This window comes from Mytilus trossulus, chromosome 14 (genome assembly GCF_036588685.1).
Source record: "Mytilus trossulus isolate FHL-02 chromosome 14, PNRI_Mtr1.1.1.hap1, whole genome shotgun sequence".
In the NCBI taxonomy this organism is placed as follows: domain Eukaryota; kingdom Metazoa; phylum Mollusca; class Bivalvia; order Mytilida; family Mytilidae; genus Mytilus; species Mytilus trossulus.
This window is the reverse complement of record NC_086386.1, coordinates 73,782,092-73,806,220: the sequence shown is the minus strand read 5'-3', so window position 1 is coordinate 73,806,220 and position 24,129 is coordinate 73,782,092.

Here is a 24,129-nt window from a genome sequence, read left to right as displayed (position 1 = left end):
TACATCCTTTGCTTTCAAATTTTTGTTAGTATGTTTCTGATGAAGGTTAATTAAAATAATCCCAGCACACTTAATTTGTGAACTGTTTTTATTTAATTTCAAAAGAGAAAGCTAATAGACAAATTTAAGCAAATATCAAAAAAAGGAAATCTATTTAATATGGCAGACAGCAACCAAACACAACCAGTGGACATAATGAACATGTTTTTGAATGCTCAAACTGCAATAATAACATTAGACACAAAAACATCTTATATAATGCTGGATTACACAAAAGTGTTGAAATCATCTGCTCTTCTCTGGTGTTTAAAAATTGTACAGATTTGGTGTCACAATATCTCAGTAGCATAGGTTAGAATCCCGGCATGGGAAGAACAAAAAAATTGTGAAAGCAAATTAACAGATCTTTCATTGTTGGGTTGATGATTTGACGACTAAATGCATGTACATGTACAATATATACAAAAAGTTAGCTGCTATTGAGACAAAGGCAAAAATCATAGTGCAACAAAACATGTTTATTACAGATATAATAACAACAAACTAAAATAACACTTACCACTACTAATTGATTAGGAACTCTCAGGAACTAATTGCAGCTACTGTCCAGGTTATGTTAAACAAATCACCTCCAACTGACCGTCTCCAACTGATCTGTTCAGTGAAGAGTTTTTACCATTGAAATGAAATGTGAACACATTCCAATCTTTTGGCAGACGTCAATATTTTCATGTGGCATTTATACCTATATCTGGTGGTGATAATTAACCATTTTTTTCTTCTTTTTGTTTAATTTTTAAAAAAAAAATGGAATTTAAACTTTTTTCAGCATTTTGGAAAAAAATATTTTTTTAAATTTTTCATGTTTTTTTCATTTATTTTTATAAGAATAAATTTTTAAAAGAATTTTTTTTTTAAATATTTAATTTTTTTTTAATTTTTGAAAAATTTGATTTTTTTGAAATATTTTGCATTTATAAATTTTTAAAACTTTACAAAAGTTAATGTTAGTTGCCTTCGTCCATGCAAGCATGGACTAAAAAGTAAAAACACAAAAATACCGAACTCCGAGGAAAATTCAAAAAGGAAAATCAAAAATCAAAAGGCAAAATCAAAAGTCCAAACACATCAAACGAATGATCTAAGTTAGCCTTGGTTCCCTTCGTCCATGCATGCATGGACTGAGTCTGTTGTGTTAGTCCGTGCAAGCATGGACTAAGTTAGGGTTAGTTGCCTTAGTGCATAAATGCATGGACTTAGTCTGTTGTGTTAGTCCATGCATGCATGGAGTAAGCTTAGTTTCTAAGTTTTCATGTTTACAAATCATGAAAAGGTTTAGCCATACTATCAAGTTTTGCAATTTATTTCCTAAGGTAAGTTATAATGCACAATATGTATGTAAAACATAATTAATAGGCTGAATATGAAAAAAAAACAAACAACTAAACAGAAAAAAAAGGTAATTACATCAAATTAAAAAATAATTGAACTAACACCATGAAATTAAGAGGTAAGAAGAAATGGAGGTTTTCTAGAATTGATGTTGATTTCCAGTTTTATTTAATACCCTGTTTTTAGTTATCTAATCTTATTATGTGTATTAATTAAGGAGAAGGATGTATTATCCGAATGCTTCGTATATCTGAATTCTTTTACCTGTAACTCGTTAAGGAAACTATAAATCGTATGATCACATCGGTGTGTATAATAAATAGCAATAGACCATACTTTTACATGGTATATAAAAAAAAATAATTAAAAACACAAAAATACTGAACTCCGAGGAAAATTCAAAAAGGAAAGTCCCAAATCAAATAGCAAAATCAATAGTTCAAACACATCAAACGAATGGATAACAATGGTCATGTTCCTGACTTGGTACAGGCATTTTCTTATGTAGAAAATGGTGGATTGAACCTGGTTTTATAGCTAGTTAAACCTCTCACTTGTATGACAGTCGCATCAAATTCCATTACATTGTCAACGATGTGTGAACAAAATAAACAGACACAATAAGTAAAAATGTCAAAATATGGGTACAACAGTCAACATTGTGTTATCATCTTAATCACTATAAAAACAACAAATGTAACGAAGAAGCACATAAAACTATGTGTGTCTTTTATTTATATTTTTGTCTTAAGTTCTTTGATATGTGTGATTTACAAATATAATTTTAACTCTTAATTGTGTACATTTCAGGACAGAAATAACTTCTGAGTAAGTACTCCTATTCAAATTTATTAACGACAAATATACTGAAAAATTTATATATACAATTGATACAGAAATGTGATATAATATAATAATGATAAATACTTTATCTAAAGACGGTAAAATCAGTAAGAATATTAATAATCTACCCCGATGCCCTCTGAATAACTCAAAATTTAGCAATAATATAATATATACGTTGACATACGTAAAACTTTTTATGCAAAATCAAATGGCGAAAAACGTACAAAATCGTTTCATGAACATATTTTGTAAATGTCAGATATACAAGACAAATATATATATTGATTTTTCTTCATCTGATGATTACTTTTTTAGTTTAGAAACCAGAAATTATATTAATTTTATTTGGACTGTTCTATCGTTTCTATCATTTTCATTTATACAGGAATACTGTTCCAAAGAACTGTACTGGAATATTGGAATGTTTTATTTCATAAAATTTGTTCTCGGACATGGTGTGACAATTATTATCTGATGCACGCAAAGAAAATCTTGCATTAACATTTTCACTTGTACACGAAAACATTATTAACAGCAGTACATACTGATATATTTGAGTATCTGACTAGAAATATTTGTCCTTTCCTCTAGTACGTAATTTGGTAAGAGGACGTGTTATCATATAGTTGTTTCTTGAAAAGGTCTCACATTAAATCAATCCAATTAACGTAGATGACAATTTGTGAACGGTACCGTAGACACGAATTAATGTATTGGTTAAATACGTGAATGACAGCAAAGATGATAGCATGACGAAGACAGGGATAATAATTGTAATACTCGAAATAGGATGATGTTAATCCCATATTTTAACAAATTTATGGGATTAGAATATCATTAAAATTGTTACAATCTACAGAAATCAATACTGAAAGGGGAAAATTACAAACTATTTTACACTTTGATATGAATATTTTTATTAGCGTCACTGGTGAATCTTATGTAGACGAAACGCGCGTCTGCGTACTAAATTATAATCCTGGTACCTTGGATAACTTTTCTTACGTTCTACGAAGGTTCATAAGACATGTACAATACAATTATAAACCAAGGTACAATACCAGTTGTAGTTGCAGCTGATCGATTAAATTGAATAAAATGTTGAAGATACTTTAACCCTACACTTACAAAATGAACCTTTTACAATGTTATGTATCAAATATTGCAAGAAAGATCAAGAAACTGTATAACACTTACTGTTGGGATGTCATTTGTCATTTGTGGTTGTAGTATTTAACATCAGAATGTCACGTGCTACTTCATTATTGAAATTATACATTTGTTTATTTGTTAGTTGAATCGTATGTGTAACAACGTCCAATTGTGAGTTGTATAGAAAATATCGAAATTGTAATCGTAAAGATTCACAGGTTTATAAGGAAATGATTCAAACCACACGGATGATGGCAGTGACTAAATTTGTAGTACAGGTCCACAGTACTACACTCATCTAATCAAAACAATTTTAAAGTTTTAACTAGTTATATATCTGTATTCGAGATAACATGATCCATGAAATTATTACAGACAATTTTCTTTAAAATATTTAATAAATATCGTGGTTAAACGTTTTTCCTTGAAGCTTGCTGGAAAATTTTGTTTAATTTAGTATTTCAAAGATGATTTGACATTCTTTTTTCTATATCTTTTTTTCCAAATAACATTACATTTGTCCATATCATTTTATTTTACTTTGTTTGCATTATGTTATACATTTTATAACGATCTCAGTAACTGTTCTTTACATCAAATATTTTTTTTTCTATTTATTGTAGAAGTTTAAAGTAAGTATACAATTTTATTTGCCTTTCGTAAATATATATTCGTTACATAATTATATCTGAGTTAGTCTGTTATCTGCTTGTGACAAGGTCTGAAAAAACATTATTTTCACAAAATGTTTCGCACCATAATCCGAAAGTATTACATTGTTACTAAATAATACATTTCATGTTATAATCATAAATAAATTGATACATGTACTACTGACAAACATCGGGACCATGTAGTTTAACCCTTGTTCGTTATTCCATCATTCAATCATTCGACAACAAACTATATACGGAATGTTTCCTCAACGCATTTACATACTGTTAATCTTTAGTATGTGAATCTAATATGGTAAGCTACAGATTGATTAAAATTTGGTTCCGCTCTGCTGATTTTGGCAGAAATTACGCGCTAAACTTTGAAAATATCGTGAAAATAACATGTATATACGTTTGGTTCCTAAACACATTTAAATATTCTTAGTTGATTTTTTCTCTGTGAGTCTATTGTGATGAGCTACAGATCATATTAACATTAGGTTCCATTACTCTGAATTTTGCCGAAATCATAGCTATAATTTGAGCTTAAACAAATTCGTTAAAATAACAGTTATTAAGACTATTTTCTAAAGTCCTTCCCATATTGAGCTTGCAACCGTTTATGAAAACGAGGCCATACATGACACATCAATGTATTGGTTTTGTTACTCTTGGTCATCTGTTATCTAATTAGTTACACGGCAGGATATCTAGGAATACACAATAGTACTGAAAACCTAGTTATGAAATTATTATCAATCCATGCAGTGTTAACATGTGAAGACTAGTTTATTTTATCATGTTCATAGTAATGTCGTCAGCGTTATTGACCTTATTTGACAATGTTTGATTACATTGCTTTGCAATATAAATGTCTTTTTATTTATCCTACGATTACCAATGCAGTCACATTTTATTTTGGATAACAACAATGACCTTTGCATCAGGTTTCCATCATAACAATAGTTGTTTAAACAAATAACTGTATTGCCGGAAATCACTTTTGGAATATAGCCAACATAAGACAAGAACCAATGCTTAATTTTACCAGATTTATTGTACAATTTTACCAGAAATATTACACAAGTTGAAATGCCACCTATAAACTTTATAATATCTGATGGTCCTATTCTAGTCTTTTCTTTGTCCGGAATTTTCTCCTAACTGTTTCGAAATCAGAACCGAATATTATTTAAGATTAGTTCACAAAGTAGTATGATGTTGTTCATAAATTCAAAATGTCAATCCAACAACCCCAAAGAATTTCTAAGAACAACAATATATCAATTTGTGAATAACTTTTGTGTCTATATATATGGTTACTACTGAAACACCATAGAAATTTAAATTTCGCACCGTAGATTATGATAATTTTGAATCATAATGCAAGTCTAATAGAAAGTTTTAATCATTTCGTCAATATCAATGATTGCTCCTGTGATTAGTAAATAATTTTTGTAAGCAAATATAAATGGTAAACAACCCGATCATATTAACATCTTTTGGGCCATACACAACAAATTAGGTCAAGATGAATAACTTGACAAGAACAATATCATAACACTACCAAAATTAAGAAAGGCAAAACATATGACGCCTAAATGCATTAACCTTTCGATTAACAAAATAAAAAGAAAAACAAACGACGAGAGTGCTAATATCAAGATGAAACAATGTGATATAATTGAAAATTTGACAGCTATCCACTGGATACCAATTAAGGTTGCATTCTTGTAATTGACTGTTCCATGGATCTGATACAGTAAATTTTGTACCATTAATGCTGTTGATAAAAATAAGAAATTACAACATAAACTGTATCGTATTGTTTTTATCTCTCTTATTTGGCTAGCTTTATTGTGTGCAACCATAAATGAAAATGTATAATGCCTGTCAATCCATAAAGGAGAAAAAGATATAGAAAAAGCCACTTTATTCATTTCTAAACTATTTTCAAAATGTTATATTCGAATATCCCTAATATTTCTTCGTGTAGACCAAGGAAACTAGTTGCGTGCAGTTCGTAGTTTCAAAGCGGATTTTTTTTTATTCATTAATTTCATTGTCGTTTATTTTTCTGAACGGTTTGATTGGTTGGAATTTCTAAATTTAGTATTGTGTTTGTGGCTTCTTATGTTTTCGTCGGATGATACAAAATTTAAAATGTTTGCTTATCCAAAACCCGTTGGTCCTACAAATCTTACCCTTACCGGACCTACTCCTTTAAAACTTTCGCTTAACAAGTTGGTCCTACATATCTTAAACCACACATTGATTGGTCCTACATATCTTAAACCACACATTGATTGGACGATAAAAAAATTAAATGAGGCATCAGATTTTCATATTATGTCACAGGAAATGAAGAGCGAAAAGGCTCTTCAAATCACTGAGTATAGTATTATTGCCGGCGTTTCACTGATATACATTAACTTGATGATAATAACGTAAATTTTTCTAAATAATATTTTTTTATAGAGGTATTCATCCTTTGTCATAACCTAGTAAACCGCTGACTTTATAAGGCGGAAGATATGGCTAAATTCGGGGTATTTTGCTTATTTGCATAACGGCCATTTTGTCTTATCATAACGGCAGCCATTACATTAGCATTATATATGCCTCTAAATTAAAAATGCCATTATACCAATTCATATGCTGTATCAACAATGTGTACGGGTACAGGTTTTTAGGGTTCTGTTCAAAAAATTTAACATTGACTACAGTAACTTTGAAAACTTTCAGCCTTTTTAGTTTAAAAATCGGAAGGGTAACCGATTTATAATTGCTATCATGTAAAATAGCTAAAAATCGTCGAAACGCAAGGTTCAGAACAGAAATCAAGATACAAGAAGATTTTGTTCATGATTCGTCCGCATATCAAGGGAAAACACCTTGCATGTTGAATTTTAAAGCTTGATAACTTTAAAACTACCTGTTTTCTTAAGTTTACGTCCAAATTCTTTTAAACATGATGATTTCAACCTTCCCATTGTGTAAAAAGTCAAATTTTCATCATTTTCCCTCAGATTTACAAAACATTTTTGTAAATATTCGTCAAAGGAAGTTTTCCAAAAGACATTAGTCTTAGATCCATGACGGAAATGGACTGGATCATCCGAAAATTTGATATAATTTATAATTTCAATCTTAGACTGAAAGAAGTAATTTAATCAAAAGGGCAAAAGTCACGTGGTGCAAATCATATGAATAAAGTACCTATGATTCGATTGACTACAGTTGAACTTATGTTTGGAATACGGTTCAGTAAGACTGAGGATATTCGTTTAGCTGTGGTATATCTTTTTTCATCTATTTGTATTGCCTCTTTCTTTTTATTTTCCGCATTTTTTGTCTTAGTCTTTAATCTTAGAATGTCACATTTTACGTCATTATTGAATAATACATTTGTTAATATGTTAGTTGAATCGTTTGTTTAATAACGTCCAATTGTGAGCTGTAGTTGTAAAGAAAATATCGAACTCAACCTTAACAGGTTTATAAGAAAATGATTCAAAACTCACTGTTGAAGGGAGTGACTAGATTTGTATAACAGGTCAAAAGTACTACACTGATTTAATCACAACAATGATAAAATTTTAACCAGTTATATGTATCTGTATTCAAGATAACATGATCCATTCACTGATTTATTACAGACAAATTTTTTTAAAATATTTAATGAATATCGTTGTCAAACGTTTTTCCTTGAAGCGTGATGGAAAATTTTTGTTTAATTTAGTATTTCAAAGATGATTTGACATTCTATATCTTTTTTTCAAATAGAATTTCATTTGTCCATATCATTTGATTTTACTGTATTTGCATTATCTTATACATTTTATAACGATCAATTTTTTTTTATTTATTGTAGAGGTTCTATGTAAGTATACATTTTTATTTGCCTTTCGTAAGATATTGGTTACATAATTATATCTGAGTTAGTCTGTTATCTGCTTGTTACTAGGTCTAAAAAAAACATTATTTTCACATAATGTATTGGACCATAATTTTTAGACCCCGAAGGAATTACAGTCTACCTCAATAATACTGTTCATGACATAATCATAAATAAATCGATACATGTACTACGGAGAAACATGGGGACCATGTAGTTTAACCCTTGTTCGTCATTCCATCGTTCTATCATTCGACAACGAACTTTAAACGGAATGTTTCCTCAACGCATTTACTTACTGTTGGTCTTATGTGAATCTTATATGAAATATATGATAAGCTACAGATATATTAACGTTTAGTTCCACTCCGCTGATTTGGGCAGAAATTAAGCGCTAAAGTGAAAATAACATGTTTATACGTTTGGTTCCGAAACGTTTTTTTGAGTTGATTTTTAGTTTGTGATGAGTAACATATCATGTTTAAATTAGGTTTCAATACTCTGAATTTTGCCGAAATCCTAGCTATGAGTTGAGCTTAAACAAATTAGTTATATTAAAACAGTTATTAAGACTATTTTCTAAAGTCCTTCCCATATTGAAATTGCAACCGTTTTTGAAAACGAGGCCATACATGTCATTCTGACACATCAATGTATTGTTTTTGTTACTCTTGGTCATCTGTAATTTAATGAGTTACACGACAGGAATACAAAATAGAGCTGAAAACATTTTTAAGAAAGTATTATCAATCCACGCAGTGTAAACATGTAAGGACCAATTTATTTTATCATGTTGATAGTTATGTCTTCCACGCTATTGGCTGTATTTTGACAATGTTTGATTTTATTACTTTGCATTATAATTGTCTTTTTATTCATCCTACGATTACCAATGCAGTCACAATTTATTTTGGATAACAACAATGACCTTTGCATCAGGATTCCACCAAAACAAAAGTTGTTTAAACAAATTACTGTATTGCCAGAAATCACTTTTAGATTATAGCAAACAAAAGACAAGAACCAATGATAAATTTTACCAGATTTATTGTACAATTTTACCAGAAATATTATACAAGTTGAAATGCCACCTAGACTGTTAAATGTCTAATTGTGCTATTCTAGTCTTTTCTTTGTCCGGATTTTTCTCCTAAATCCAAACCGAATATTATTTAAGATTAGTTCACAAAGTAGAATGATGTTGTTCATAATTTAAAATGTCAATCCAACAACTCCTGAGAATTTCTAAGAACAACAATATATCAATGTCTGAGTAATTTGTGTGTCTGTATATATGGTTACTACTGAAACACAGTAGAAATTTAAATTTCGCACCGTAGATTATAATAATTTTGAATCATAATGCAAGTCTAATAGAAAGTTTTAATCATTTTGTCAATACCAATGATTGCTCCTGTGATTAGTAAATAGTTTTTGTAAGCAAATATTAATGGTAAAAAACCCGATCATGTTAACATGTTAACATCTTTTGGGTCATACACAACAAGTTAGGTCAAGATGAATAACTTGACAAGAACAATATAACGCCTAAATGCATTAACCTTTCGATTAACAAAAAAAAGAAGAAGAACAAACGACGATAGTGCTAATATCAAGATGAAACAATGTGATATGATTGCAAATTTTACAGCTATCCACTGGATACCAATTAAGGTTGCATTCTTGTAATTGACTGTTTCATGGATCTGATACAGTAAATTTTGTAACATTAATGCTTTTGATAAAAATAAGAAATTACAACATAAACTGTATCGTATTGTTTTTATCTCTCTTATTTGGCTAGTTTTATTGTGTGCAACCATAAATGAATATGTATAATGCCTGTCAATCCATAAAGGAGAAAAAGATATAGAAAAAGCCACTTTATTCATTTCTAAACTATTTTCAAAATGTTATATTCGAATATCCCTAATATTTCTTCGTGTAGACCAAGGAAACTAGTTGCGTGCAGTTCGTAGTTTCAAAGAGGATTTTTTTTTATTCATTAATTTCATTGTCGTTTATTTTTCTGAACGGTTTGATTGGTTGGAATTTTTAAATTTAGTATTGTGTTTGTGGCTTCTTATGTTTTCGTCGGATGATACAAAATTTAAAATGTTTGCTTATCCAAAACCCGTTGGTCCTACAAATCTTACCCTTACCGGACCTACTCCTTTAAAACTTTCGCTTAACAAGTTGGTCCTACATATCTTAAACCACACATTGATTGGTCCTACATATCTTAAACCACACATTGATTGGTCCTACATATCTTAAACCACACATTGATTGGACGATAAAAAAATTAAATGAGGCATCAGATTTTCATATTATGTCACAGGAAATGAAGAGCGAAAAGGCTCTTCAAAACACTGAGTATAGTATTATTGCCGGCGTTCCACTGATATACATTAACTTGATGATATTAACGTAAATTTTTCTAAATAATATTTTTTTAATAGAGGTATCCATCCTTTGTCATAACCTAGTAAACCGCTGACTTTAGAAGGCGGAAGATATGGCTAAATTCGGGGTATTTTGCTTATTTGCATAACGGCCATTTTGTCTTATCATAACGGCAGCCATTACATTACCATTATATTTGCCTCTAAATTAAAAATGCCATTATACCAATTCCTATGCTGTATCAACAATGTGTACGGGTACAGGTTTTTAGGGTTCTGTTAAAAAAAATTAACATTGACTACAGTAACTTTGAAAACTTTCAGCCTTTTTAGTTTATAAATCGGAAGGGTAACCGACTTATAATTGCTATATAAAATAGCTAAAAATCGTCGAAACGCAAGGTTCAGAACAGAAATCAAGATACAAGAAGATTTTGTTCATGATTTGTCCGCATATAAAGGGGAAACACCTTGCATGTTGAATTTTAAAGCTTGATAACTTTAAAACTACCTGTTTTCTTAAGTTTACGTCCAAATTCTTTTAAACATGATGATTTCAACATTCCCATTGTGTAAAAAGTCAAATTTCATCATTTTCCCTCAGATTTACAAAACATTTTTGTAAATATTCGTCAAAGGAAGTTTTCCAAAAGACATTAGTCTTAGATCCATGACGGAAATGGACTGGATCATCCGAAAATTTGATATAATTTATAATTTCAATCTTAGACTGAAAGAAGTAATTTAATCAAAAGGGCAAAAGTCACGTGGTGCAAATCATATGAATAAAGTACCTATGATTCGATTGACTACAGTTTAACTTATGTCTGGAATACGGTTCAGTAAGACTGAGGATATTCGTTTAGCTGTCGTATATCTTTTTTCATCTATTTGTATTGCCACTTTTTTTTATTTTCCGCATTTTTTGTCTTAGTCTTTAATCTTAGAATGTCACATTTTACGTCATTATTGAATAATACATTTGTTAATATGTTAGTTGAATCGTTTGTTTAATAACGTCCAATTGTGAGCTGTAGTTGTAAAGAAAATATCGAACTCAACCTTAACAGGTTTATAAGAAAATGATTCAAAACTCACTGTTGAAGGGAGTGACTAGATTTGTATAACAGGTCAAAAGTACTACACTGATTTAATCACAACAATGATAAAATTTTAACCAGTTATATGTATCTGTATTCAAGATAACATGATCCATTCACTGATTTATTACAGACAAATTTTTTTAAAATATTTAATGAATATCGTTGTCAAACGTTTTTCCTTGAAGTGTGATGGAAAATTTTTGTTTAATTTAGTATTTCAAAGATGATTTGACATTCTATATCTTTTTTTCAAATAGAATTACATTTGTCCATATCATTTGAATTTACTGTATTTGCATTATCTTATACATTTTATAACGATCAATTTTTTTTCTATTTATTGTAGAGGTTTTTTGTAAGTATACATTATTATTTGCCTTTCGTAAGATATTGGTTATATAATTATATCTTAGTTAGTCTGTTATCTGATTGTAACTAGGTCTGAAAAAACATTATTTTCACATCATGTATTATACCATCATTTTTAGACCCCGAAGGGATTACAGTGTTCCTCAATAATACTGTTCATGTCATAATCATAAATAAATCGATACATGTACTACGGAGAAACATAGGGACCATGTAGTTTAACCCTTGTTCGTCATTCCATCGTTCTATCATTCGAAAACGAACTATAAACGGAATGTTTCCTCAACGCATTTACATACTGTTGGTCTTATATGAAACTTATATGATACAGATTTTTTAACGTTTCGTTCCGCTCCCCTGAATTGGGCAGAAATTAAGCGCTAAAGTGAAAATAACATGTATATACGTTTGGTTCCGAAACGTTTTTTTGAGTTGATTTTTAGTTAGTGATGAGTAACATATCATGTTTAAATTAGGTCTCAATACTCTGAATTTTGCCGAAATCATAGCTATGAGTTGAGCTCAAACAAATTAGTTATATTATAACAGTTATTAAGACTATTTTCTAAAGTCCTTCCCATAATGAGCTTGCAACCGTTTTTGAAAACGAGGCCATACATGTCATTCTGACACATCAATGTATTGTTTTTGTTACTCTTGGTCATCTGTAATTTAATGAGTTACACGACAGGAATACAAAATAGAGCTGAAAACATTTTTAAGAAAGTATTATCAATCCACGCAGTGTAAACATGTAAGGACCAATTTATTTTATCATGTTGATAGTTATGTCTTCCACGCTATTGGCTGTATTTTGACAATGTTTGATTTTATTACTTTGCATTATAATTGTCTTTTTATTCATCCTACGATTACCAATGCAGTCACAATTTATTTTGGATAACAACAATGACCTTTGCATCAGGATTCCACCAAAACAAAAGTTGTTTAAACAAATTACTGTATTGCCAGAAATCACTTTTAGATTATAGCAAACAAAAGACAAGAACCAATGATAAATTTTACCAGATTTATTGTACAATTTTACCAGAAATATTATACAAGTTGAAATGCCACCTAGACTGTTAAATGTCTAATTGTGCTATTCTAGTCTTTTCTTTGTCCGGATTTTTCTCCTAAATCCAAACCGAATATTATTTAAGATTAGTTCACAAAGTAGAATGATGTTGTTCATAATTTAAAATGTCAATCCAACAACTCCTGAGAATTTCTAAGAACAACAATATATCTATGTCTGAGTAACTTTTGTGTCTGTATATATGATTACTACTGAAACACCGTAGAAATTTAAATTTCGCACCGTAGATTATAATAATTTTGAATCATAATTCAAGTCAAATAGAAAGTTTTAATCATTTTGTCAATATCAATGATTGCTCGTGTGATTAGTAAATAATTTTTGTAAGCAAATATAAATGGTAAACAACCCGATCATGTAAACATCTTTTTGGCCATACACAACAAATTAAGTCAAGATGAATAACTTGACAAGAACAATATCATAACACTACCAAAATTAAGAAAGGCAAAACATATGACGCTTAAATACATTAAACTTTCGATTAACAAAATAAAAGAAGAACAAACGACGAGAGTGCTAATATAAAGATGAAACAATGTGATATGATTAAAAATTTGACAGCTATCCACTAGATACCAATTAAGGTTGCATTCTTGTAATTGACTGCTCCATAGGCTCACATGCAGAACAGCTGATCATTGAAAATAAAAAAATAAAAAATGTTACATAGAAAAAAAAATCATGTTCATATCATGAATGTACTAATGTGAAATTGTGAATTAATCGAAAAAAAGGGGATCTTGCCACGAAGGATAACAAGTTACGCAATCATGAAGTCAAAACATTTTTTTCTACTTTCTGTTTGCTATTTTTACTAGGCCGCGCCACTTCCAGTAAACATGATATCCTTCCACTTTCCTGGATTGATATCCCCAAAAGATGCAAGATTTTTTTTAAAGTCTATATATAAGTTTCAATTCAGTATAAACCTATAATCAAACAGAAAAAATTAGTTCAGAAAAAAATGCACTATTTTGTTTCCCTCCATGTTTTGACATGCACCGGAAACTGGAGTTGTAATTCAAGACTGGTATCTTTAATGAGTAGCAGTCCTGATATTTTTTTTTAAAGTTTTATCATGATTTACCGGGTAAAAGTTTGAATACTCAAACTCATTTTCAATAATTATGTCGGTTTTACTATTTCTAACTCTTACTTTTGGTTCTAAAATACTGGCATATTTCTATAAAATAAACAGTGACGTCTTACAGCAACTTATGTTATATATTCGTCAATAATAGATTTCAGGTTGACAAACTGTTAGAAACATTTTGAAATATTGAAATAAACACTAATACTTATTTGTTATAACGAAACTGTTTTATTTACTTCTTTTGTACAATTTCAAGCATGTTGGTCTTTTGAATAATAGCAAATTGATTCATCAATCTTAAAATTTCTTAGATCATTGAAGCACCAAATGAAAATAGCAAACACAATATATTACTTAATCAGTGAATCATAAACATTTAATACTAGATTCAAGAAACACAAAATAATTTTTTAAATGCTGATGTTTTCTTCCTTTAGTGTCTTTCATCAAACCGTTATATATATATATATATACATATTTGTATCTTGCAATATCTTTTGGTTTTAAAAGACACAAAAAACATTACACATGTATATTAGTATCAGTGCAATACAGTTATATTAGTTGTTGTTAATCATTTTTCATTTTCAGTGATTGTACGAATTGTGGGTAAGTTTTTGTTGCTCCTTTATTCTTTTTTTGAAGATGTATAATGGTATTAAAATTTGTCATAAACTATAAAATATAACTAAATCGTATGAGTTTAAAACGTATCACAATATACTGGACACCTAAGAACATTAAAAAAGGGGAAGTCCATAGAAACCAAAAAAATAAACTATCAATCAACGGAACAAGTGAAAAACAAAACAATAATCTTGACTTGGTTAAGGAATTTGTAGAAAGAAAATGGTGGGCTATACCTGGTTTTACAGCTAGTAAAAGTCGTGATACATCAAACTTTTAAAATATTTCAACTAGACATTCTATTAACATAAAGGCTGCTTTTTTAGCAGAATAAACATTGAAAACATATAAATGTGTTGAAGCAAATGAAAACAAAGGATTGTTCTACAAAATTCCTACTTGCATATGACAAACATATACACTGGTCTGGTATTGTACAGAAATCGTAACAGATTTAATGGGATTCAAAGTTTCAGACAAATATATGATAAAAAAAGAGTTGCAATATGAACAGAAAAATAATAATACAAAGTAGAAACCCCATTTTATCAATTGGTCGTTTCAGAATCTAAAGAATCATGGGTAATTTCATTGTTCGTACCCCAAAATTAAAATAACGTCACGTCATTGGTTGAATTTCCATTGTTTACGACAGTTTTAACCAATCACGACGTTTTTGTGTACACTTTGGAAAATATTACCCAGGATGCATTAGATTCTGAAACGGCGAATTGGATCAACAGCACGGCCCCCTGTAAGAAATGAAAGCACATTTAAGAATATTTTTTTGTTATTTATTTAAAGCAGATTTTCTTGATGTATTGCAACTAATATCAACAAAAAAGGTTAACAAATTATCAGTTCTATGTAAGAACATTGATATATGACTTTTGGAAAATGTATATACCTTTTTGTAATGTACGTTCGCAACGAACCATTTGATGAACTTATTCCGGTATATATTCCGGTAGAAAACATAAATGAAATATTTGCATTTAAAGTATAATCATGTATAGCCGAACCATCAATGGCATACCTTAACCTGAGAGATTTTTTTTTTTTATATTTTGGTTTCATAACTATCGCATATCGTACTTTAACTGGTTTCAAAGTGAACCTAAAGATACCAAAGGGTATTCAAACCTATACATAAGTAATTAACTACGCATAAGCATTAATAGAGGAAAGAAAATGATAGATAACACATACAACAGTTTACAAAACATCGAAGGTAAAAGACTGAAATACATGAACCCCTTCCGGTAGTATCTGGTGCTTTGGACGGTTCATCATATATGCCAATTAGCCGTCGAAAACAAAAAAACAAAAAAGAAACAAAACAAACAAACTTCCAATAAGAGTATTTTCAGAACCAGCCATTATATTCCGTTACATCTATCCGTACATATATGAATGTCGTGTCGTACGTTCTAAAGACGACGATCTCTGTCGTGATCATCATGTAACATTTCATGTGTCACAATGCTTAAGGTTTTTCATCAAAGTAAGAACCGATTGTTCGATGAAATCATCTTAGTAGAATGACACCAGGCCCAACTTCGTAAAAAGTAAGATAACACAAATACAAAACTTCAATGAAATCATATGAGTAGAAAGACACCAGACCCACCTTCGTAAAAAGTAAGATAACACAAATACAGAGCGTCGAGGAAAATTCAAAACGGAAACTCCGTAGCGAAATAACAAAATCAGTAGCTCATACATATCAATCAAATGGATAACAACTGTCATAATCCTGACATTTTCGTATGTAGAAATTAGTGTATTAAACCTGGTGTAACTTATTCACAAAAAACAAATCGAGATGGTCTATATTTTTTTTTTTTTTTAGTGTTATAAATATTATATTTCACCGGAAAATTGTGGATTTGAATATATATCTATCATTGTTTAAATCAGTAATATATGACATGCATATGGCTTTATGAAATCTACTCAGTAATTGATCATTTTTAGAGGGCTGCGCTATCATGAATTGGTGGAGGAAATGTAATACAGAATGATCAGGCAAAGCATTTGACCTGAAATTAATTTGAAGGATTTTCGAGTAGTTATCTATAGATTGTTTAACATCAGAGCTTCAATGTTTGTATTATGTTTCGGATATTCAAATATAGAGGACTCGAGTATCAAAAATAAAAAATAAATAATTGAAGAAATAAGCCCCAGGGGCTGTACAATTAGTAACTTAAATGTTATTTACTTAATGAAATTATTGTAAATTATTTTGTAAATCCATATTTGAAAGATATATTTTATACAACATATTGTACTTTAAAGCTTTTTTCAATTTAATATCTTTTGTTATCGTATAATGCTTGTGAACTCCTATAATCACTTGATACATTTTTCAATATAGAACAAGACAGTTCAAAAACCAAATTGTACTGATACATGTTATAGTATTGTACCGTTAGTCGTTAACATATAAGAGCAAGTACGTTTATATGCCCAAATTTTAGTAAATATACCAAAACAAACATAATATTCTAATTTTCAAAGGCTAAAATTTGAATTTTCCCTAATAATTTGAATATTGTTGAGTAGTCATTAGAGAAAAATGGATCGAAATAGAGTGTACATCCATGTAACAGCAACCTGGTGTCCAAAAAAATCATTGATGTCGATATATAATCTACAACACGCAAAAAGTGCTTTTTCAAAGGTCAATTATTTCATAACTCGAATTTCTCCATGAACGATACCCTCAATATGCCATTCGCTTATTTTTGTTGTTGGGTTGTCTTCTTGATAATTTTATTTATTTGTAATGCTTCACACAAAGTTATTCGATAAGTGACTAAATGTATTTTTGTTTGTTATACTTTTTTTCAAAAAGAGGAAATCTACTTAAATTTTCAGTTTTGATCTCCTGTGTAAATTCCCAAAACATGTAAACGATTTCGTTAATGTACGTATAAGTCAGATTAGAAGTCATGTTGTGTTTACCTGGAATATTACCTAATGAATAAAATAAAACTTTCAAATACTGTATTTATCTCTGTGTCCCTGTTTTCTTTGATACAGAACTAGACAGTACAATACAACATGTTTTACATAAACTTTTTGAAAAATTATAGCGAATAGAGTATTATTATTAACATGTGTGTATTTGGTTTTAATATGAGGCAGGCATAAACTGTGAAAGGGGACGAAGTCTGTATGCATTATTTTTTTTAATTCAAACAAAATTTGACTTCAAAATCTGTTAAATAAGAAACAGAAATTCCGTGACGTTTCCTATTTTGGATATGTTTTTAGGGATTTTAGTTTTGACGTTATTTTAGTTACGACGTCATATTTTATGTGAACAAATATATTTTACGCAAAGTCTCATAACAAACGAGACTGGAAGAAGGAAGTAGAATTCTGTGCAAATGCGGATAAATAAAAAAGTCTGAAAAAAAGTTAACGATTTTGAGTTCATTAGTAGAATGAAAATTTTGTGGGAAATTATTAAAACTAACATTTTGATTTTTTTCTACTGTAATAGGGGACTTCGTCCGCTTATAAACGTACATGTGTTTACCCAATTGATAGTTATAGTTAAATTACTCTGGTGATTAAATATTTGCATTGAAATGAAAAAAGAAACGTCCAATTAGCTTAGATAATAACCCATACCATCCACGATTTCTATCTGTTTAATGTTATTGTGGTTTCGTTTGTTTGTTTTCTACTTTGTCCCTTCCCTACATTTTTTTGCAAAGAAATGAACATGTTCAATTCTATGTTTCAATGAGCATAAGCTGTCAAATTCATGTTCATCGATTTGGTTCAAATTCTCATATCTAAATAAACTCGTCATAGATACCACCATTAAATTTAGTTTTCATAACCCTACTACATTCAAGTTACAAACATAAAAAATAACCATTTTAAAATGCTTGCACTCGATAATAAATATCAGTAGGTCATGTGTATTTTAGTCTCGACGCCATCTATCTTACAATCAATGTGACCTCTGAAAACTGTTGATTAATATCACCCGATATAAATATAAGTACAATTTACTTGAGTTCTGGAGCTGGCATGTCAGTAACTGCTAGCAGTCTGTTGTGATTTATGTATTATTATCATTTTGTTTATTTTCGTTTGTTACCACTTTTGACATCGGACTCGGACTTCTCTTGAACTGAATTTTACTGTGCGTTTAGTTATGCGTTTACTTTTCTTCATTTGCTAGAGGTATAGCGGAAGAGTTGAGATTTCAAAATCCATGTTAAACCCCGCCGCATTTTTGCACCTGTATCAAGTCAGGAGCCTCTGGTCTTTGTTAGTTTTATATGATTTTTAATTTTAGTTTCTTGTGTTTATTCGAAGTATGATGTCCATTATCACTGAACTAGTTCATATATTTGTTTAGAGGCCAGCTGAAGGACGCCTCTGGGAGATTCTCGCTGCTTTGAAGACCTATAGGTGACCTTCTGATGTAGGCTGTTTTATGGTTGGGTTGTTGTCGCTTTGTCACATTCTCCATTTCCATTTTCAATTTTACAAATAAAATCGGATAGCAAACATGTGGTAAAAAGTAAAATCACTAAAAATATTGAACTCACAGGAAAATTCAAAAAGAAAAGTTCTAATCAAACGCCAAAAAACTCAAAAACATCAAACAGATGGATAACAACTATCCTTTTCCCGACTTGATAAAGGCATTTCTTTATGCAGCAAATGGTGGATTAAACCTGATTTTAAAGTTAGCTAATCTCATTTGTATGACATACGCTTCAAATTCCATTATATAAAAATTTTCTAGGTTTGTTTGATTTTATATTAATATTAATCATAGTTTTACCTGACTGTATAAGAATGACTTTTTTTGTGGATTAAATCAGTCAATTAAATTATTTATGCGTAACTTATCTCTAGCTAAAAAGTTGAATAAACTGCCAAATGAATACGAAGCAATAAAGTCGAAGTATGCTTTTCCAATTGTTAATTGCTCTACCAGTTCAGGGGCTTATTTCTGCAAAATTTGCAATTTAATGGGAAGATGTCAGTACAAAAAACATAACAACCTAAAACACCAAGAAACTCGAACCCCGCAAATAACTAGGAGTGATCTCAGGTGATCCGAAATAATGAGCAGATCCTGTTCTACATGTGGTACACGTTGTGTTTTTCGTGTAATTACAAACATGGTGACAAGTATAATTCGGAAGGCCACATTCGGGCTAAACTGGATGGTATTTTAGTCACGACAAGTCGAACATGTCCGTTGCTATCTGTGAAACAAAAATTTCATTCGATTGCTTGTTGAAAAAACCCCATCTTCTTTTAGACCGAACCGAACTAATACGTTGTAAATCATGTCAGTTTGAAGTATTTTGGATTATTGTTAGAAACAAAGTGATTTTTCACTAAGTACAATTTATGTGTTCAGGCTTACGCTATGGTGACAATATCGTATTTATCAAGGAGGTCAGACAAGTGCAACAATTTAGTCGAAAAGATTTATGTAACATGTGAAAATGTATGTACATTCATTAATCCATTCATTTTTTTTTAATTCTGTTTTATATCAACAACCGCACAGTCTTAGTCAATTCGAAATGTTTATTTCTTCCTGCGCTTCTTTACTTTTATGTCATAGACTTAAACAATCAGTATTTCGAAGTGTCGTTTCCAATTGTGGGATTTATTTTGGGTCTTATATATTTCATGGAAAAATCTTATTAGTAATATGTAGTCCCAAGTACTATTTTGATATTAGTCATGATACTGAAGCACGTGTGATTAGTTGACCATTTTAGTTGCAAATGGTTGGGTATAAGTATAAGAAATGATAAGTTGATACATTTTTCTAAAGAAGGGAGGTATTGATATCATGGTTAAGGATATCGCTCAAGTTGTTGCCTGGAGAAAACAGGAATATGTAGACAGGGCTGTTTATCATTTAGATCAACAAGTCTGAAAATTCTGTATCTTGCAATATACGAGATGATGGTTGTAAACTATTTAGGGTTGGCATGTTTTTTTTTTATATAAATCGCAGGAGGTCACTTATAAATCTGACAAGATTAACCTCATAGAGAAAATGTGATTAATGACGATGACCAGGATTGTATCTGCGTCGAGGAGAGTAGAGTGAACATGATCATCACAATCAACGAGTTAAGGAAGGACTTTATACTATACTTATACTGTCAATGGTGTAACATATAAGAGGGACGAAAGATACCAAAGGGACAGTCAAACTCATAAATCTAAAACAAACTGACAACGCATATGGTGTCACAGTTCGAAATTCACGAATCTAGTAGTCTTAAATTTTGAATATATATTTCTGTTGGTCATGTGGTAAAATGTTTCGATGAGGCGAACTTGCAAACAAAGAATTGATGGATCATCCTGACTAAAATTTTTGAATTGTTGTTTATGTCTGATTTATGGCCCCTCGTGCGTTTATACAGATTATTGTTTAACCGACATTTGTGATTGCAATGTGCTAGTTCCCAATTCACATAGAATCTGGACACACGTTACTACCGATGACCTCAACATTGTTCATAACAATTCTCTACGAAATGTGTAATCGAAAGATCCAAAATATCGTGAGCCGATATCCATCAATTGGAAATACAACTTTAAAATTTTGATGGATTCAGTCGAGGATTATGCCAGGCAATGGGCTAAGCGTGAGAAGGAAGACGTGGACACTCTTTCCGAATGAATTAAGGCAGTGAGGTCGTTGATACAAATCAGAATAATGAAACTGAATGGGTCTATCAATGCCCATGCTAAGTCAATCTTTAAAGACCCTAATGTTGCAAAACACTTATTCTACCTTTATGACAAATATGTTGTTTTCCCCGCAGATAAAGTCCCAAACAAGATCGTTTTTGTGTGTAAAACTCATTACATTAACTGCTTGTTAAATGAATTAGGTATTGACAATTCACTTAGAAACCCAACATATACCCTCACGACACTTACTACAGTAGAAATCCTGGATAATCATAGGTCCGTTCTATGTTCCTTTGGAATTTCAACCAAATATCATGAATTGGATCTTCCATCACTGTTTTGGATACATAAACTGCATAAGTTGCCTTACAAACAACGGTATATTGCTGGGTCGTTCAAATGATCCATGAAACCTCTTTTAAATTATTTAACATCTATTTCATCAGCAATCACGAATCTAGTAGTCTTAAATTTTGAATATATATTGCAAAACACTTATCCTACCTTTATGACAAATATGTTGTTGTCCCCGCAGATAAAGTCCCAAACAACATCGTTCAAAGTTATTTCGAAACTGCTTATTCTAGAGGTGGCGTGATAAATAAAGGCAACAGTAGTATACTGCTGTTCAAAACTCATAAATCCATGGACAAAAAACAAAATCGGGGTAACAAACTAAAACCGAGGGAAACGCATTAAATATAAGAGGAGAACAACGACACAACACCGAAACGCAAAACACACAGAAACGGACCAAGCATCAGACAAAACATCACGAGAATAACAAATATATCATGAAAACCAAATACATGAATTTGGGATAGACAAGTACCGTGCCACGTCTTATCTCAATATCTCAAAAATAAGAGAAAACACAAACGACTCAACGTTAAAATACAACACACACAGAAACGAACAATAATATAACAATGGTCATCTTCCTGACTTGGTACAGGACACTCTTAAAGGGGTATAAAAGTGGTGGGTTGAATCTGGTTTTGTGGCATGCCAAACCTCGCACTTTAATTGCATATAACATTGAAATGACAACATGATATTACAGGACTACAATACAAATAAATAGGAGAACATATTAAACAAAGAAAAACATGATTAATAGATAACAAAAAGCATCAGGTTTAAAATTCAATACGCCAAAAACGCGCCTTGTCCACACAAGACTCACCAGTGACGCCCAGATATAAAAGATCGAATTCAGTTGTGGATACTTAAGAATTCAAACGCTCTTATAGAGTACATACAATCTAACTCTCTTTCATCTTGTATTAGTATTAAACCATTTGACTTTTCTACACTTTATACAAGCATTCCACATTCCAAACTAAAAGACAAATTGAGAGAGTTGGTATTCCTTGTTTCATATTTTGACTTACATCTAGAAATTGACAATAAGGGACGATTGGAAACAAAACTTTACGAAAAAAAAAATTGTGAACTTTCAATTTCTAAGTAGCAACATTTTAGCAGCACCTGCATAGAGTGTATTTACCTCCCAATTGATACGATATTCCCTTGCTTGCATTTCCTATCATGATTTGTTTGATAGAGGGTTGTTGCTCACAAGGAAGCTATTGAATCAAGAGTCCAAATGGTGAAGTTGAAATCGTCTCTTCGTAAATTTTACGAACGCCATCACGAGTTGGTTGACCGTTATGTAATAACCGTTTCACAAATGATATCGGATATGTTCATTACGTCGTAACTACAGTTCCCTTCCCTTTCATAAATATGACCTACCGAATTATACTATTTACCGGATTTGTCATCTCATAAGCAACACGGAGTGTGCCACATGTGGAACAGGATCTGCTTACCCTTCCGGAGCACCTGAGATCAGCCCTAGTTTCGGTGGGGTTCGTGTTGTTTATTCTTTAGTTTTCTATGTTGTGTTATGTGTATTATTGTTTGTCTGGTTGTCCTTTTCATTTTTAGCCATGGCGTTGTCAGTTTATTGTCGATTTGTGAGTTTAACTATCCCTCTGGTAACTTTCGTCCCTCTTTAACCAATCCACAAAGGTTACACTCTAGTCGGAACGGGATTTTAAGATAAACAATTCAGATAATTGTAGCTTCTGTTAAAGTGATTTTGTTTTAAATTTCAATTGCTTGTAAATTGAAGTAAGTACATCTGTTATTAAAATTTGCAGGTTTTGTATTTTTTCGTTAACAATGAGAAATAAGTCATTACAGTCCAAAATGTAGTAGAACAGTCAGAACACAGCTATGTACGGATTTTACTGCTATACGATGATCTGAATGTGTCTTAATCGAGGTATTTTTAATGTCTGTTGATCAAGGAACAAATGCCATTTTAGACGACACGCTGGTGTCCATGGACCGTGTTAGGGTGATGGAAGAAAAAAATTGCTATATCAGTGTTTAAAATAATACAAAGGCTATCTTGTCGACGATACAGAAGTTTAAAGTTAACGTTTTCAACCGTGTCGAGTGACTTTTTATATACTTTCCCAAACCTTTCAAAAAGTTACAATATTCGATAACGCATTCACTCTTTTCTTTTGTTAACTTTGTGTTGTATAGTATTTTATGCAATAATCATGTCTTCCTGAGTGTTTTTTATTTTGTCACTTTACAAACCAACTCCAACCTCAAAGTTTAAAAAAGTAAATATTTAGGGTTTTTTTCAAAATCAAGCAAATTATGATTCACCTATGTGGTAATGACTGACAATTTATATTCCGTAGATACTCAAATCATCCAGAACATTTAATGATAGTTTGTTGATGACAAACA